The following is a 14,701-nucleotide window of genomic DNA, read 5'->3' as shown; positions in this document are numbered from 1 at the left end:
ACCATCCATCCCCCTCATGGAGGGTTAAGGTGAGCTAATGGGGGTTGGCTCCCTGCTGTACCAATCATAGGAGTCCCCAACCACTCCTCGTTCATTCCTTTAATGAGCACCTCTTTTTAAGTCCTTTTCCAAGCCATTTATCTGGTCACTGTATAGCTTTCTAATGGAGTACCTGCACTGGACATCCACCCTACACTTAAATAATGAGTTACGACATGTAGCCTACCGCTCATCATGCCATGCATGAACAGAGCCCTGGCTGAACCTGCTGTTGGGAAGGTTTAAAAGAAAAAACAAAAACCCAACTGCACCCAGACCAATATAGTGGTAAGGGAAAAATTCCTTCCCAGCCCCCCTAAAAAAGGGGCGGCTAGTGTGATGTTCACAGCGGGTATAAACCAAACCTGGTATTTTACCACCTAAAGGGGAGGGAGGATGGGTCCTGCTTCAGACTGCTCTGTGTAAAAGGGAGGCTTCAGGCCCAGAGCTGCCTCTCTTAAATTCTGCATTCCTAGGGGATGAATCAGTGACCATGCTGACCTTTTTGCAACAGTTTTCATTCCCTCCCCAAGCCATAAAGCACTGTTCTGTTCACTCGGCCATCCAGCCAAATTACTCCCCCCCCACACACACACTTAAAGGTGCAGGGCAGTCATTGTGATGGTGTAAATGGGCACACAAGGTGCAGGGCAACAGTGCACTTGGCCCTCAATATTTGTAAAGGGATAACCATTATAAATGGCAGAGAAATCCTGTCTCACATAACTACTCTTTAAGACAAGCAAATTCTTCCCTAGGGTTCTGCATTCAAGAGCTGAAAATCAGGTCCTTGATATACTGTTCTGGTTTTCAGTGTCTTTACCATTTTACTATAATCAACAGATGTTTGATGTCCCTTCCTGCTCCTGATACCTCTGAACACGTGGCCCCTTCCATCTCCCTAGCTTCACCAAAAAACACAGTGCCCCTTCCCTGAAGCAGGCAGAGAGCCCTCCTGCTCCTCAGTTGCTTCCATGGGCTACGAGTCGTACCTCACCATAGAATCGCTTTGGGTTCTGTGCCCAAACTTGGCTGCTCCTACACTTAACACCTGATATGACCTGTTTCCACATTCCTGGGTTCTGTCCTTTGGGATCAGGTCATAGGGATAGTCAGATCACGTTGGGAGTGCAGCTGGGGGAGAATAAGAAGACTTCAGATGGGGGTACGTACAGCCATTAAGCACTCACCCCATGCAAGAGCTGTGATCTGGCTCTGCCTCTCAGAGGGCCAGAAACCCAACATCCTCCCTGAACCTTAATTATCTAAATTATACAGTCTCCAAGTAGCATCCATCTGGGGATTAACTAGTTTTTAAAGTCGTTTTATGGTCTTTGTTGTTGAATTTACATTGCACCAAGAAACTACCAGGTAGGAGAGTGTCCTCTCCAAACCCTGAAACTTCCTCCTCTTCTGCGGTCACTTCTGTTCTTACGTTCTACCCTATTTTACCCTGGCCAGCCACCTCTACTTGGCATGCAACCATGTAATGTTCATGTAGTTATGGAATTGCAACAGGCATTAATGTTGGGTTCCTTTATTTTTTGTTTTTCTGCATTTTCCCCCCACCGCATTCCAAACACAGAAGACAAACATTACAAAATAAGTAAGTTTTCTTTAAGATGAAATAATATCTCTGGGAATCTGGAAAGTTGTATTTCATGAAATGCCATGAATGAGCTGGGTGATTAAGAAACTGTTCAGAGATTTTTTTTTTCACTACACTTCCTTCCTCTGTTGGTTCATTCTTTGCTCAGGACAGATATATTAAAAAGAGAGAATTTCTGAGGACATGTGTTGGCACAGTTGCTTTGCAGCATCAGATGGTGTGAAGTTTTTCATTTTTTAGTTTCAAAGGGAGTAGGATCTGCATCTTAATGTACATATTGAATAAACAATAGGCATTTAGAGACAAATTCTGTTCTCACTGTGCAGGGGGTGCATACACAATGCAAAGAGAGGGCTCCTGCAGCAGGGAAAGGGGTGGAGTCAGAGGACCTACTTCTATTAGGCCTGGTCTACACTAGGAGGTTATGTCGTATTTAGTAGCGTTAAATCGAATTAACCCTGCACCCATCCACACAACGAAGCTATTTAGTTCGACATAGAGGTCTCTTTAAATTGATTTCTGTACTCCTCCCCGACGTGGGGAGTAGCGCTAAATTCGACATGGCCGTGTCGAACTAGGGTAGGTGTGGATGGAATTTGACGCTAATAGCTCTGGGAGCTATCCCACAGTGCACCACTCTGTTGACGCTCTGGACAGCAGTCCGAGCTCGGATGTTCTGACCTGCCACACAGGAAATGCCCTGGGAAAATTTGAATTCCTTTTCCTGTCTGGCCAGTTTGAATCTCATTTCCTGTTTGGACATTGTGGCGAGCTCAGCAGCACTGGCAACGATGCAGAGCTCTCCAGCAGAGGTGACCATGCAATCACAGAATAGAAAGAGGGCCCCAGCATGGACTGATCGGGAAGTCTTGGATCTGATCGCTGTGTGGGGCGATGAGTCCGTGCTTTCAGAGCTGCGATCGAAAAAACAATGCGAAGATCTACGAGAAGATCTCAAAAGCCATGACGGAGAGAGGATACAGCCGGGATGCAACGCAGTGCCGCGTGAAAATCAAGGAGCTGAGACAAGGCTACCAGAAGACCAAAGCGGCAAACGGACGCTCCGGATCCCAGCCCCAGACATGCCGTTTCTACGAGGCACTGCATTCCATTCTAGGTGCGGCCGCCACCACTACCCCACCACTGACCGTGGACTCTGACGATGGGGTATTGTCGACGGCCGCTTCCTCGGAGATGTTCGCGGACGGGGAAGATGAGGAAGGAGATGAGGAGGACGAGGCAGTCGACAGCGCTTACAACGCTGATTTCCCCGACAGCCAGGATCTCTTCATCACCCTCATGGAGATCCCCTACCAACCCTCCCAAGGCGTTAACCGTGACCCTGAATCAGGGGAAGGATCAGTCGGTAAGTGTTTTAAACATGTAAACATTTATTTTGAACAGAACAGGAATGGAATATTAACAATGGGTTTTTCATGATTACTTTGCCCTAGGCGCTTAACTTTTTAATCCTTGCCAGTGCAACTACTGCAAAAGTATCTCAAAATGTCTGGTTTTTCATGATTAGTTTGCCCTAGGCGCTCTACTTTTTAGTCCTTGCCAGTGCAGCTACTGGAAAATTATGTCAATATGTCCGGGGATAGAGCAGAAATCCTCCTGGGACATCTCCACGAAGCTCTCCTGGAGGTAATTTGAAAGCCTTTGCATCAGGTTCCTGGGGAGAGCGGCCTTATTGCGTCCTCCATGGTAGGAAACTTTTCCGCGCCAGGCTAGCAGCAAGTACTCTGGGATCAGTGCCTCGCACAGCATGGCCGCATACGGCCCTGGTTTTTGCTGGCATTCACGCAGCATGCGGTCTTTCTCAGTGTCCGAAATCCTCATCAGAGTGATATCACTCATGGTGACCTGCTTTAAATTAGGGGAATGTTAGTATTGGGACTGATTGCCTGTTCCTTTACATAACTGTAACCGGCGGTTTACAGCCACGCGGTGGAGGCGGGTCAGGGGCAGCATACAGGGATCTTTCCCGGGGACAGCCGCGAGGAGGGTGGGACAGGGGCAGAGTTCATGCTGGCCGGATTGCCGGCAGCAGGAACTGGCCAACGCTAGGGGCATTGCTTTGAACGTGAAAGGAGGGCACTGCTATAAATTAAGCTTTCAGCAGCCAAAAGTCTACGGCTTACCATGTCCGCCTGCTACCCGAATTCCGCTGTCCTGCCCCGCTTGTGTGATCTGTACTCCAAGACCCCAGGCACTGAATGGGAAGGCCGAAAATTCGACCTTGTCCTGAGTGCGCATGTGATAGGTGCTGTGCATGGTCTTGTTCACAGAGAAAGACTATGTCGATGGTTCACAAAAATGTATCTTTGTGAGGAATTCACTCCCTTTTTCCCATCCCACAGCTGCGAGTGTCTCCCAGCCTACCCTGGCATCCCCCTCCCAGAGGCTGGCGCAGATTAGGCGCCGAAAGAGAAGGACACGGGACGAGATGTTCTCCAAACTTATGGGCTGCTCCCGAGCCGAGGCGGCACAGCAGACCCAGTGGAGGGAGAACATGTCGCAATACCAGCGATCACACAGCGAACGGGAGGACAGGTGGCGGCAGGAAGACCAGCAGGTGACTCAAACACTGCTTGGACTAATGAGGGAGCAAACGGACACGCTCCGGCGCCTTGTAGATGTTCTGCAGGACCGGAGGCAGGAGGACAGAGCCCCGCTGCAGTCTATCTCTAACCGCCCTCCCCCGCCACAAAGTCCCATCCCCCCCTCACCCAAAGTCCCAAGAAGGAGGGGCGGCAGGGGCCGTGAAAACAGTCACTCCACCCCTGCAGACTGCTCAAGTACCAGACGGCTCTCATTCCCAAAGTTTTGATAAGTCCTTTCCTTCACTCCAAAAGCACCTCACCCAAGCCCCCATCCCAGTGTCATCCCCTACCTGTGTAGTTCTTAATAAAAAATACATTTCTTTTAATTACTGTTTCCGTCAGGTTCTTTTAGAGGAGAGTGTGTTTGAAGGGGGGAAAGGGGGTTGGTAATTGGAGAGGACAGTCACCTTTACCAGGGTACAGACACGGGGGCAGGTTCAGCAGCAGGTCACACACACATTGCAGTCACTAGGCACCCTGGTCAGTCTGGGAGGTGGTTTTCATGTTCTGTGTGGGGGGGCTATGTGAGTTTGTGGCGGGGGAGGGCGGTTACAGATCTTATGCAGCGGTCCTTAGTCTGGATGACAAAGCCACGCAGCAGGGGATCTGTAACCGTCCTCCCCGCCACAAAGTCACATAGCCCCCACACACAGAGTCCTGAAAAGGAGGGGTGGCAGGCTCTGTTGAAACAACCAGTCCACCACTGCGGACCGCTCTAGGAGCAGGAGCCTGTCATTCCTCGAGTTTAGAAGCATCCTTTCCATCACTACACCCGCTCCCCACCACAGTCTGCGTCCCAGTTTCAACCCTTTACCACGAAACCCTTAATAAAGAAAACGGTGTTAATGAACAAAGTTCCATTTATTTTATTTTTAAAGGTGTGTTGGAAGGGGGGAAACGGGGTGAAGGGGGATGTAACTGGAGAGGATAGTCAACATTAACTGGGTAAAGAAACGGGGGCAGGTTCAGCTTCTCTTTAAACAAACTTAATAGTCACAGGTTACCCTGCTCACTGTGGAACCTAGCTTTCAAAGCCTCCCGGATGCACAGCGCGTCCCGCTGGGCTCTTCTAATCACCCGGCTGTCTGGCTGGGCGTAATCAGCAGCCAGGCGATGTGCCTCAACCTCCCACCCCGCCATAAACGTCTCCCCCTTGCTCTCACAGAGATTGTGGAGCACACAGCAAGCTGCAATAACAATGGGGATATTGGTTTTGCTGAGATCAGAGTGAGTCAGTAAGCTTCTCCATCTCCCCTTGAGACGTCCAAAAGCACACTCCTCCACCATTCTGCACTTGCTCAGCCAGTAGTTGAAGAATTCTTTATCACTGACCAGGGCGCCTGTATAGGGCTTCATGAGCCAGGGCATTAGCGGGTAGGCTGGGTCCCCGAGGATCACTATAGGCATCTCCACATCCCCAACAGTTATTTTGTGGTCCGGGAAGTAAATACCTTCCTGCAGCCGTCTAAACAAACCAGAGTTCCTGAAAACACGAGCGTCATGAACCTTGCCTGGCCATCCGACATTGATGTTGGTAAAACGTCCCCTATGGTCCACCAGTGCTTGCAGCACCATTGAAAAGTAGCCCTTTCTGTTAATGTACTGGCTGGCCTGGTGGTCCGGTCCCAGGATAGGGATGTGAGTTCCATCTATAGCCCCACTGCAGTTTGGGAATCCCATCGCGGCGAAGCCATCTATGATGACCTGCACGTTTCCCAGGGTCACTACCTTTGAGAGCAGTAGCTCAACGATTGCGTTGGCTACTTGCATCACAGCAACCCCCACGGTAGATTTGCCCACACCAAAGTGGTTCGCGACTGACCGGTAGCTGTCTGGTGTTGCAAGCTTCCAGAGGGCTATGGCCACTCGCTTCTGGACAGTCAGGGCTGCTCGCATCCGGGTGTCCTTGCGCTTCAGGGCAGGGGACAGCAACTCACAAAATTCCAGGAAAGTTCCCTTACGCATGCGAAAGTTTCGCAGCCACTGTGATTCATCCCAGACCTGCAGCACTATGCGGTCCCACCAGTCCGTGCTTGTTTCCCGGGCCCAGAATCGCTGTTCCACAGCATCAACATGACCCATTGCCACCATGATATCCACGGCGCGGGGTCCCGTGCTTTGCGAGAGGTCTGTGCCGCTCTCAGACTTAATGTCCTCACCGCGCTGCCGTAGCCTCCTCGCCCGATTTCTCAGCATCTGCCTCTGAAAAAGGTGGATGATAAGGTGCGAGGTGTTGACAACGGCCATAACTGCAGCGATGGTCGCAGCGGGCTCCATGCTCGCAGTGCTGTGGCGTCCGCGCTGTCACTCACCAGAAAAGTGCGCGAACTGATTGCCCGCCGGCGTTTTCAGGGAGGGAGGGCGGGAATGACGGTTGAATGACGGCAGTTACCCAAAACCACCCTCGACACATTTTTTTCCCCAGCAGGCATTGGGGGCTCGACCCAGAATTCCAATGGGCAGCGGGGACTGCGGGAACTGTGGGATAGCTGCCCACAGTGCACCGCTTCCAATGTCGACGCTTGCCCCGTTAGTGTGGACTCACAAAGTCGAATTACTGTTCTTAGTGTGGATACACACGTTCGACTTTGTAATATCGGTTCCACTAATTCGATTTAAGTAAAATCGAACTACTCTCGTAGTGTAGACATACCCTTAGTCATTTCTTTCTCCTCAGTTCATCTTTGGCTACTTTCTGTCTCCTCCATTCATTTGCCATTCCAGAATGTATTTGATTATATTTTTATTTAAAAAAAAAAAAAAAAGCTTATTAGCAGCATGGTTACTAGTGAAACACCCAACAGTCCTGTGAACATTTTATGCTGGTTTTTTTTAATTATTATTGGCTTTCCTTACGTAGGACATTGAAAGTTGGGCAACCAGTATGAGAACAGATTTTGGCAAAGGAGGAGAATGTTTGGTATTTTTAGGCCTGGTCCACACTAACCCCCCACTTCAAACTAAGGTACGCAAATTCAGCTACGTTAATAACATAGCTGAATTCGAAGTACCTTAGTTCGAACTTACCGTGGGTCCAGACGTGGCAGGCAGGCTCCCCCGTCGATGCCACGTACTCCTCTCGCCGAGCTGGAGTACCGGCGTCGACGGCGAGCACTTCCGGGATCGATCCGGGATCGATTTATCGCGTCTAGACAAGACACGATAAATCAATCCCAGAAGATCGATTGCTTATGGCCGGACCAAGAAGTAAGTGTAGACCTGCCCTTAGTTTGGGTTTTTTTGGGGTGGGTTTTTTTTTTGGTCAAATAGGAATTATAATCTTTGTCAGTAAAACCTATAAACTCTTGAATATCACCATTTGAGTGAGATGGTGTGCGCATGCACACAGAAAGAGAGACGTTTTTTTTTAAAACAGCTTGTTTAAATAATCTCGAAGAATCCTGTATAATACATTGCTTTCCCAAATAATTAAACCAAGCATTAATAAAAGGTCAGTTATTCCATATAATAATGGCTTAGGTGCCAAGAGCATCACAGCCAATTTACACATCTGTCAGCATAATACATAGGTAGTTTTAAGTAGATAGTGCTGGTCATAAAAAAACATTGTGATCTGAATTATATTGTGCTACCAACATTTGATGCCAAGCAGTACTGCTCCACTTGATGTTCATTTAAAAAATCCTACTACTATGAATTGTAAATAATTATTATGAATAGAACTCTATGAAATTTACTGATGGAAAATCTAACTTATATTTTTACACGTAAGAAGCTCTTATCTTACACATTCTAGAATATTAGTTATAAGTCTTGGAACTGTGGCCACCATTTCAAACCACATTTCTTAATTGATAAGGGCTTGGGTACTTTTGCAATATACAAATTACTGGTCTTTTGTTAAGATTGTAACAACAGTTATTACTATTTATTAGCAAGAAGAATAGGAGAGGGAATCTTGCATTAGACCACAAGGGGACTGAAGGTAACTCAGGGGATATCTATAGTTATACTATAATTAACCCAAATTATTGTCATTTAGATCTGGCCTTGCCACAGGTGTTGGTAGCATCTGCAAGATGAGATCTCTCAATTTTCAGTGGACATAAAATCACGTTCACACACAGGCACATCATAAAAATTGAGCCAAAACAGGGGTTACAATCAGTCACACCCATAGGGAGACATTTGTAGTCTGTGGCTGTCCTCTGGAGCACAGCATTTAAGAGTTCAAAATTTGTGAGGCTCTGTGAAAACTACATCCTCCTATACAATTTGTTAGTATCTGGTGAAGGAGCAACAGTGCCACTTAAGTTACCAGCATAACTGATTTCACTTCCTCCCTGCTTTCAGGGTTTTACAGGGGCTATGTTTAATTAAGCTAATCCATTAACCTTCTGAATGAGTCCCTTCGCAGCCTGACACTTGACTGTTAACTACAATTTACCTGAACAGCATCCAGCTCGTCTGGTATTATTTATAGGTTTTCAGATTTTTCTGATTCAGAAACTGTAACACAGAAGGCCATGCAACTTTAACTTATCAGTTATGTTTCAGTTGGACAATATTTAATATTCTTAAATAATGGATGCACTGTAATAAATTGGGTGCCCTCTATGAGCATGTAAATATAGGCTGTCTTGAAGTAGTCTTTCAGGTGTGTGGTGTGGTGGTTTTTTTGCAGTACATTGTGGTGGCTCTATTGTATTAGATTACTGTATTTAATTAGACTGCTATTGTACACATGCTTAACAATAATTAACTAGTTATATTTTGTGACTTTGAATTGTACTTGAATTTTTCACTGCTGCACAAACTAGAAATGCTCACTAATTTTTAGGAAATGTGGTTGTGATTCAAAGGTTTTTTTTAAAAAAAAATATCTAGATCCCCCTGTTTGTTTTGAGATTTTAAATGTGATCACCATGTCTTAACAGAAAGATGGACACTATTATCACCATATCGAGCGGCACACGTGTCCGCAATCTTAGATCATTCACTAGATTGCTGAGCAAATACACAAACTACATTTTGTATGTGTGAAAACAAATAAAATGGTATAAACTCAAATATTTGATACTACTTTTAGTATGTATTTTCAAGTGAATAAAAAACAAACAACTAAAGTATGGCTAAACATTGACATCCATCCCTTCCCACCCCCACTACACACACCAATGTCAACCCCATTTAAAAAAAACAAACAAACACAACCATTCCGTTGTATCTGCCAAGATATATTTGTTAGTGAACAGATACTATGTTATGGTGTAGAACTTGCCTGTTTTATGGCTGCTCTTCAATTTCTTCATTCTCATGGCAGTCAGCATCTATCTGTTTTCTTTTCAGTTTCTTGGTTTATATTCAGTTTAACCTTAACCCATTCATGGAAATATCCTGTCCATTCAAATGTTTGTAATGTAGTTCTTGTTTTTCTTCGCAAGTCTTGCTTGTTTATTGAGTAATCAAATATATTTGTGATTAACATTTAATACAAATACAACACACTCTAGTCACAATTTGGTAATCTTCATTAAATACTTTAAAGGAAATAGTTACCAGCAGGAGGCAATATGGTGTAATGCCTCAAAGTAGCAACTGGCTATAAGCCATTTTACACCTTCTGGACAGGAATGTTAATATGATTAAAGGTTTGGCAGCTGAAACTGGGGCACTCAGTAAGGCATTGCAAAAAAAAATTTCTTCCCTTTTGAGGAAAGAAAAGAAATGATTTTCATCGGTACAGCTTGAAGGTGCTTTTAAAGGAAGTAAACCAAGAGCATGGATCATACTACAGAAGGATCATGTATTTATTGTGTTTTCAGCCCTAACTTCCATTGAGTAGATATTTTGTAATCAAGGTACAGCGAGTTGCTATGCAAAGTTTAATATTAAAGGTGTAGAATTTGTTGTAGAAGAAAAGCAATAGTTTCATGGCCAGTATAGCATTGTCTGTTTTTAATACCCTGGATTGAAGCAGTAACGTAATTGGCAAGCAACCCTGGTTTTACTGTTCTGAATAGTTTGATCACATCCTGCTGTGCAGGAACATGCTTATGACTGTTCATGTACAAAACTGGCACACTCCCAGTTGCTCATCTGAAACAAGTTAAAGTGCCTTTCTCCATTTCAAGGCACTGTTTGGCATCAGACAGTGTTTAATGGTAACTGAGAACAAAGATTAGAAGCAGTACGCTTCCCTGCCCACCATTATCAATTTCAGCTAATAACTAATAAATGTCAATAGTCTCAGTGGGCCAACTTCTTATTAACCTTTCTGAGGCTGTTCTCAAACAGTTCTTCTGGTTTTACACCAAATAATGTCTAGAGCTCAGTGTTTTTTCTGTGGTTCCTAGATCATTCAAGATTTCTCACCACACATCAGTGAACATTTCTCATTTAAGAAATACACCTGTGAGCTGCAATAACTTTAAAAACCACAAAAAAGTGGTTATTTGAAAAATAGGTTAGGGCTGCAATCTAAACTAGGGAATCTGTATCCTCATGTTGAGGGGGCAATAGTGCATGACCACACTGTTAGAACAGAGGAAACTCCTTTTTGCAATGAAATTACCTTTTTACACTAAACCTTTCTAATTAGCATCTCTGTTTTACACTGTGGTGCTTATTCTAGCCTTTGTCAACACTTGCTGAGTTCACTTTGCTGGTGTTGGCACTAGCACACCAGAAGGAGCATCTGACAATGATCTAGCTACTGTGCTAGGACACTGCTCCTTCTACCCCTCTTTTGCTGCCTCTAATACTAAGGGTGGGAGGAGAGCACCAGATTCTTAGAATGATTCACACTGTGAAGCAGACAGCTGTGGGGGTAGTGGTGATTTTCAAACTCACTGGCTTGTGTGGAGTGTGATTGCAACTTGATTAACCCTAGGACTATCTTGGTTCATTTCCCCTCTTGTGCCAGCAACAGCAAGATCCCTACACCCACGCATTTCCTGTGCTTTTTCTCTAGCTGGTAGCAGACAAGTGGATGGGAGGAGGAAACTACCAGCAGGAAGAGTGAGCAAAGGGAGTTAATGCAGTAAGCACAAGAGAGTCAATATAGGCTCAAAGACTCTGCCTGCAAGATGCCCATGTTGTGCAGTTCATGTTGGAGTGAGCTCTGCTTTCAGTTAGAGAGGGATAAGAGCTGGGGGAAGATGGAATACAAAATGAAAGTGCTAATTTAAAAGATGGCATTTAACTCAAAAAATAACACTCTGGGAGGGTAAAACAGGGAAATGGCTACTAGACCGGAGTCATCTTTCTCACAGGTGTCTGTAGGGATACATCCCTGCCCCCTCACTCTGAAGTCCAAGCCAGTGATGCTGGGCAACAGGCACCCTTTTAAGAAATTCACCAAAAAACAAAGTCCGGTCACGCAAACAATTATTTTTATTGGCTCAGTTTTCCATTTGGTTCTGTTCCACAGAGTTAATGGGGGCAAATACTTTGATTACACTGCAATTCTAATGATTTTTAAGAGTTTTTCCTTACAAAGATTAATCAAAACCTTTATTTTTGGGAAAGGTGAGTAGATCAACTGATTTATTGTCAGGGAGCCATCTGCAGCAGGGGCAATCTAGTAGGGACACACTGTACACAGCTGATCCTAACGGCCTGCCTATTTGATTGTACTTTCTGATTGGTGGAGGGGTGGAGCTAACTACTATTTAACCCAGCAACAGCCAGAACTGGCTGGCTGCTTAACACGTTCCTAGCCTGCAGATGCTCTTTGTCCAGCCTGCTGCTGCGTCCTGCTCTTGTGTCTACTGTAGCCCCTATCCTTCTCCATTCTTGACACCCTGGGCTCTGTTTCCTGACCAAGTCTCTGGCTTGCCCATTGCCTCTGGCATTTGGCTTCTGATCACTGGTTCTAACTCTCAGCTCTGCTCTCGACTATGTCCCCAGGTGTCCCAAGGCCCTGATTCTTGACTCCAGCTTGGCTCTGCTCTAGCCTCCAGGCCTGGCGACTCCCCTCCCCCATGGATCTCACCATTAGGCCTGACTGCCAACATCTGGTCATGTACTTGACAGTTTGATTAGTGCAAGAGAGAGAGTCTTCAGACTTTCTTCGGCTGTGGGTTTGACACCTGTTAAGGCCTCCCTTTTTCCGACGGATGTAATGAACACCTTGCAGAGGCTACAGTCCCAGATCTCAGCCCTGTAGGCATAGATCTTGCTATCTGGGACCCAGATCCCTCAGGACCTGAAGATCTGCTGCCAGCCCAGTTTGATAGTGACCACGGGAAATGCAGATTTGTGAATCGATGCCAACTCCTGTTCATGCTACATCCCTGTCATTTCCCACTGACCAGGCCTGAGTGGAGCTCATTATCATCCCATTAACCGGGGAGGCCCTGGCCTGGTCATCCCACCTCCTGGAGACTTCCAGTCCCTTGCTGAGGCAACTGGAGGAATTCAGTTGAGCCACAGCAATTGTATTGGATGACCTGAACCATTCCTATTCTGCCGAAAGCATGCTTCAGAATGTATGCAGGGAAATAGACCAGTCACCAGGTTCACTGGGGAATTCCAGTGCTTACTGGCCAACAGAGCTACCATTTTCAGCATGGCTTGAATGAAGAGCCAGGATGGGTAAAGCCACCATCTGACTTAGATCCCCTGGTCAAGCTGTTCATGAGCATCGGTGATCGCCTGGCTGAACAATGACTACAAAAGGAGTCCAGTTTTTGATTCCCCACAAGCCAACCAAATTCAACCCTGCCTTACTGATGCAGAAAGGAGCCAGCAATAAGCCTTAAAGTAGGTCCAGGGGTGCCCCGGTAAGACTCCTGTCCCAGTCAGGAAAGCCCCTTCTGTACTTCCTGGCGATGGCTGGCCAGCAAGCCTCCAGCTTCCTCTTTGGTTACGATAACTTGCCAGGTCTGAGATTGGGCTGAGAATGCTGGTGGATTCAAGGTCCTCAGACAACTTCATGGACCTAGATTTTGCTTGGACCCATAACATCCCCACTCGATGTAGCAGCATCCCCGGTTTGGTAGAATCCATTGATGGGTCCCCGCTCTCCTCTGGCCCAGTTACTAATCAGACAACACTGCTGACTGTGATCACCCTCCAGGGCCACTGGGAGGTTCAGAAATGTCAACTAATCTGCCCCCTCATTCCTCTATCATCCTCAGTATTCCTTGGCTGGTTGCCCATGACCCACACATCCAGTGGAGCTGAGTCACAATACCCTTTACCTCGAGATTCTGCTGCCAGTCATGTCTTCCAAGGTTAGGTGTTAGTCCTGAATCCTCTTGCAATGCAATTGATGAAGGGGGGACTTTAAAAGTAGATGCCACAATCTCTGTCACCCCTTTGTTCCCTTCAGATATTTAGAGAAATATCAAGACTGCTGATGTCTTTGACAAAAGGAGGGCAGATGTTTTGCCACCACTTTACAGTTATGATTGCCCCATTGACCTGCAGCCCACTGGACCTTCACACAGCCTATGGGCTGGTTTGTGTGAAGAAAGGTGATGGGTGGAAGACAGTGTTCCACACTTGACAGGGACATTTTGAGTACTTAGTTATGCCATTTGAGCTATGTAATGCTCCAGTTATGTTTCAGCATTTTGTGAACAACGTTTTCTGGGACATGATGGACCAATTTGTTATCTATTTAGATAATCGTTGTGTTCTCTGAAAACCAGAAGCTACATGAGCACACTGTGACGTGCTTCGGTCACAGAGACCCCCTTAGTACTGTCACCTGATGTGCTGAAATTACCTCTGAGCCTATTTTCCCTGATGGCTCGGGACTCCAGAACCCTGCCCTGTTGAGCCAGACATGCTAGCCTGCTGCAATACAGACCCAGGTCTGAGCCACGTCCCCAAAGCTGCAGGCTTTAACAGCTAACCTGCTGAGTGGCTTTCAGTCTCCAGCACCCAGACACCCATTTCCCAATGGGATCCAAACCCCAAATAAATCTGTTTTACTCTGTATAAAGCTTATACAGGGTAAACTCATGAATTATCCACCCTCTAGAACACTGATAGAGAGATATACACAGTTATTTGTTCCCCCGGGTATTAATCACTTACTCTGGGTTAGTTAATAAACAAAAGTGATTTTATTAAGTATAAAAAGTAGGATTTAAGTGGTTTCAAGTAATAACAAACAGAACAAAGTAAGTTACCAAGCAAAATAAAACAAACCACACAAGTCTAAGCCTACTACATTAAGAAACTGAATACAGGTAAATCTCACCCTCAGAGATGTTCCATTAAGCTTCTTTCACAGACTAGACTCCTTACAGTTCCAGATCAGACGGTAACCAGGGGAATTCTCATGACTGGCAGCCCCCTTTGTTCTGTTCCACCCCCTTTTAGAACTGTGGTACAAGGCAGGAATCTTTTGTCTCTCTGGGTTCCCACCCCTCCTTCTAAATAGAAAAGCACCAGGTTTAAGATGGATTCCAGTACCAGGTGACATGGTCACGTGTCCTGTGAGACCCCAAGCCTTCATTCTTTCTGACCT

General features: G+C 46.0%; 1 protein-coding gene across 1 annotated transcript in view; it reads left to right on the top strand.

Moving 5' to 3' along the window:
• The window catches only part of MIPOL1 (mirror-image polydactyly 1), a 276,027-nt gene that overhangs the window by 116,844 nt on the left and 144,482 nt on the right, over nucleotides 1-14,701 (top strand). The gene's annotated exons all lie outside the window — the stretch shown is intronic.

This window comes from Emys orbicularis, chromosome 4, assembly GCF_028017835.1.
Source record: "Emys orbicularis isolate rEmyOrb1 chromosome 4, rEmyOrb1.hap1, whole genome shotgun sequence".
Taxonomy (NCBI): Eukaryota; Metazoa; Chordata; order Testudines; family Emydidae; genus Emys; species Emys orbicularis.
This window is presented reverse-complemented; position numbering and strand designations above follow the sequence as displayed.